The sequence below is a fragment of the Benincasa hispida genome, chromosome 7 (assembly GCF_009727055.1).
Source record: "Benincasa hispida cultivar B227 chromosome 7, ASM972705v1, whole genome shotgun sequence".
Classification (NCBI taxonomy): Eukaryota; Viridiplantae; Streptophyta; class Magnoliopsida; order Cucurbitales; family Cucurbitaceae; genus Benincasa; species Benincasa hispida.
The window spans coordinates 12256105-12261184 of NC_052355.1; the positions used below are offsets into that span (position 1 = coordinate 12256105).

General features: G+C 39.7%; 1 non-coding gene across 1 annotated transcript; it reads right to left on the reverse strand.

The window, feature by feature from the left end:
* Positions 1–2633: 2633 nt before the first annotated feature.
* Positions 2634–2737, reverse strand: LOC120082262. The gene has a single exon (XR_005483100.1). It is a non-coding gene; the product is annotated as a small nucleolar RNA R71 (small nucleolar RNA).
* Between the last annotated feature and the right edge of the window lie 2343 nt (positions 2738–5080).

Consider the following 5080-nt stretch of genomic DNA (forward strand, 5'->3'; position numbering starts at 1 on the left):
AAGCATGCCATAATTTATTCTGTGATGCATAACTTGTATGTATGTTTATGAATATGGTATTTCTGTCACAATGAATCTGGAATGATCTTGCTTCCGCTCATAGGTACTCTTTGATAAGAGACTAGGAGTAGTGGCCTTTGACTATTTTGGTTAGGAGGGTTTTATATAGTTGGAGGAGAAAGACGATCGAGGAGGCAAACTCTCTATCGCATAGAAAAGACTCTTGATCGTTTAGTCTAAGTGTCTATCGCATAGACTCTCAAGGTTGTTCGTATAGATACTCAATCATGTAAATCTGAGTTGTTTTGGAATAATAAAATCAAATTTCATTTATCCAATTTTGCCATAAAACTGTTTAACTTCCCACTAAGGGTGGTTGGAGAGAAAAAGGGAATTAATTATCAAATAATTAATATATAAATAAATATGATAACCAACTTATAAGAATATATTTATAGCCTATAGTTTTAACATTGCATCATATACAATATATAAACCATAGTTTTTTTCTCTATTTTATGGCATTTAATATAAATCATATTTATATTAAATTTAACAACTATGAATCTTATTCATAAAAAATATATTTGAATCATATTCAGACATTTATTCTTCCAATTAAACTCTAATATATCAAATACATTATGTCAATTATATCATATATAATTTAATTAATTTAATTATATTATATAATTAAATTCCCTCTTATTAATTTGAACATTTCAAATTAACCGAAAAATCATTCTCAACTAAATCGTTTGAGTTACCAAGGGGACCTTATGGACCTGTAGCTTGAAACTCCAATGGTACGTGAATAAATAATTAAACTCTTTAATTACTTTATCCACCATCCGTTAACTGTCAGGCACTCCACTAAAGACCGACAACTACACTCTTCGCACTACATGTATATTTTTGTGTCAGTTGGATATAACCAATCAACAGTACGATGACCTTTCACAAATTGCCCGTAAGTACAGCTGGACCAAATTATCGTTTTGCCTCTATAGTTACATCTAACTCCATAAGTACCACTAATCCCTCTAATGAACAATAGATCATAATCCCAACCCCTCTCGACCAAGAGAGAATGTGACGCTACATTGTTCAAGACCTGGAATCAGCCTTTAAGGGAGCAATTTATCTACTTACCTCTGCTTCGGAGAAGGAGTGAATTCCATCTTGTGTAGCTGAGTTCCCAGCTCCCCAATCAAACGAATCCCCAAAATAGTAGGCTTGTTGGGTCAATGATTTGGCCACTTTCTCCTTTACAAACCAAAGGACCACCCTCATAGGCAGAAGTTCACAACTCACTCAAGATTATGGTCATGTTACCTATGGTCATCCTAGTGAAATGAAAGCATCTATTATGAACAACGTTATATAACGAGACTAAGCATTTCATGGTCCGGTCTTATACAAACTTCTTTGTATAAAATATCCCCGCTTGCATGTCTAATACATGAATGATCAGGATCCGATCGTTTATAGCACTTTAGACTATTTGTAACATCTACAAAATGGATCATACTTGTAGTGTCACTAGGATCAGGTACCTAGCCTTATCCATATACTACAGACCATTTAGGTTATCATTTAAACATGATCCACCTGTATGTCTCCACATACATTTTTAAGTTATAATGATAACCTTGGATGGTAGTTTATTGGTTTGTGGTTAATGCAACTAAACTATCATATATTTCATAGACAAAGTGAATAAAATATCAAATATTATTAATCATTGAAATATTTGTTCATACAAGGTTTACAAACTATAGGACATTATGAGATTTAGGGCATCAACCCCACACTTGAGGCTACAAGACTAACCAGAAATTTCGTTTGTATCTTTTGTAGGAACACTTCAGTCGAGGGAGTATTACGAGCTAAGCCTAAGCTTGTGAATGTTTATGAGAAGGGAGAGCACCCCCGAACTTATATACGACCCCGAGATTGAAAGGACCTTCCGATGAAGAAATCGATCTAATTGTCATCGAAGGTTGAGGCAGTATTACGAGATGAGCCTAAGCTTGTGAACGTTTATGAGCAGGGAGAGCACTCCTGAACTTATATACGACCCCGAGATTGAAAGAACCTTCCAACGTAGAAACCGATCTAATCGTCGTCGAAGGTTGAGGCAGCAACTTCTCAGAATACAGAACAAGCAACAAGCAATGGCGGACAACCAGGCAAATCAGAACTTTGCTTAACAACTAGCCCATGTTGCGCAAAATCCGATCCTAATGGCGAACAATAGCACGCGTCCCATGAGGGAATATGCGTCCCCTGTATTGTATGATTTCTCTCCAGGAATCATATACCCAACGCCAGATGGGACGAGGTTCGAGATGAAATCTGTAATGCTTCAAATGCTTCAGACTGCTGGACAATTTGAAGGTGGTCGTGGAGAAGATCCTCACGCCCACATGAAGCATTTCCTGGAAACGTGTAACTCATTTGTGATTCTTGGAATCACCCTAGAAGCGATCAGGCTATCTCTGTTCCCCTATTCTTTGCGTGATGACGCAAAGCAATGGGTAAGCTCACTGGAGCCTGGTGAAATCACTACCTGGGATAAGTTGGTGGAGAAATTTATGCAAAAATACTTCCCACCTACCACCAACGCGATGAGGCGTCGAGAGATTATGAACTTTGAGCAAGAAGAAGTTGAAACCTTAAGCACCGCATGGAAGCGTTTTAAGGGGTTGGTCAAAAATTGCCCGAACCATGGATTACCACTAACTATCCAGATGGAGACTTTTTATGGTGGATTGAACAGAGCATCGCAGATGGAAGCCGATGTAGCTGCAACTGGTGGAATTATGGATAAATCTTACACTGAAGCTAAAGGGATATTAAACCGCATTGCTAAGCACAACATGGAATGGGTGGACAATTCGTATGACGCAAGATCTTACAGGAAGAAGAGATCTCAGAATGTTAATTCTATCGATTCCAACGCAATAGCCACACTATCTACACAAGTGGCTACAATGACCAACCTTCTGCAGAACATATCGCTAGGGAACGCATCAAATTAGCAAAAGGTGAATCAGGTAGAGGTATTCGAGTAACCCATGGTTAGCTGTGTGGGCTGTGGATACCTCATTCTTATGTTGATTGCCCACAAAACCCGCAATTAGTATGCTTCATTAAAAACAACCCATTTTCAAATACCTATAATCCCGGATGGAGGAACCATCCAAATTTTTCTTGGACAGGAAACCAACAAGAGCACCACCAAGGGGCGAACCAACAGCAAAAGCAAGGACCGCCGCCTGCATTCCAACCAACACATCAGCCACACCAACAACCCTTTAATAGAGAAGGACAGGCATCGAGCTCAGAATCTCTGCTTGAGAACCTATTAAAAGAGTACATCGCCCAGAATGACCCGTTGCTGAAAAGTCAGGCTTTGTCTATTAGAAACCTAGAGATACAGGTAGGGCAAATAACGAGTGGGTTGAAGAATAGGCAGCTTGGAGTTTTGCCTAGCAACACTGAAACTCCCAGGAACAACAATGGAAAGAAGCAATGTCACGCGGTGACGTTGCGAAGTGGAAAAGCTCTTGAAGAAAAAAGAATGAATCCAAGAAATAGTAGTCCTTCAAAAGAACGCAACACACGTTCAATGGCAGTAAAAGATCAAGAAGAAAGAACGTCTGAAACCACAAGCCATTCAAAACCAAACATGCTAACGCAGGAAAACCTACGGTGCCGCTGAACGTACCATTCCCTAGACATTTGATGAAGAAGAATGATGAACAATAATTTAAGCGTTTTCTTGAGCTCCTGAGGCAATTGCATATCAATATTCCACTTGTAGAAGCTTTAGAGCAAATGCCAAAATATGTCAAGTTTTTTAAGGACATTTGGACAAAGAAAATGAGAGTCAGCGAGACGGAGGTAATTGCACTAAGATAGGAGTGCAATGCGTTAGTAAGCAACAGTCTACCCAAGAAAAAGAAGGACCTTGGGAGCTTTACAGATCCGTGCTCGATAGAAGGGTTGGATGTGGGACATGCGTTATGCGATTTAGGAGTAAGCATTAATCTCATGCCACTCTCAATCTTTAAGAAACTGGGAATTGGTGAAGCACAACCCACTTCGGTTACTCTTCAACTCGCTGACAGAACAACCAAGTACCCTGAAGGAAAGATTGACAACTTCATATTCCCAGCAGATTTTATCATCTTAGACTATGAAGCGGATAGGGAGGTACCAATTATTGTTGGACGCCCCTGTCTAGCTACTGGGAAAGTTTTAATAGACGTGTATAAAGAAGAATTGACTATGCGTGCAGACAATCAAGAGGTGAAGTTTAATATGTTAAACGCATTAAAATTCCCGGATAGTGAAGAATGTCAACTGAACAGTATAGAGTTTCCTGAACTTGAAGTGACCAAAGTGTGCGAGGTCCTCGCGTTGGAGGAAAACATGAAAGAACCTGAGCCACCAAGTCTAAGTAAGCGGCGGACGAAATCGACGCATCCATCACTAGAGGAACCACCAGAACTCGAGTTGAAACCGTTACCTAGTCACCTGAAATATGCCTTCCTTCGAGCAAATAAAACTTTACTTGTAATTATTTTCGCGAATCTTACTGAGCCTAACAAACACTCTCTTTTGCAGATGCTGCAAAAGCACATGTGTGCAATAGGTTGGACGCTAGCGGATATCCGTGGCATCAACCCATCTTATTGCATGCATAAAATCAGGCTGGAAGAAGGGAAGTCGGGATCGATTGAGCCTAAAAAAAGGTTGAATCCCATAATGAAGGAAGTGGTCAAGAAAGAAATCTTTAAATGGTTGGACGCAGAAGTGATCTATCCTATATCCGACAGCAGCTGGGTAAGCCCAGTCTAATGCGTTCCCAAGAAAGGGGGAACAACTGTGATAGTCAATAGCAATAATGAATTCATTCCTTCAAGGACTGTCACGGGTTGGCGCATCTATATGGACTATAGGAAGCTCAACACAGAAACCAAGAAAGACCATTTCCCCCTTCCTTTCATTGACCAAATGCTTGGCAGACTTGCTGGCAAAGAATTTTATTGTTTTCTTGATGGATACTTTG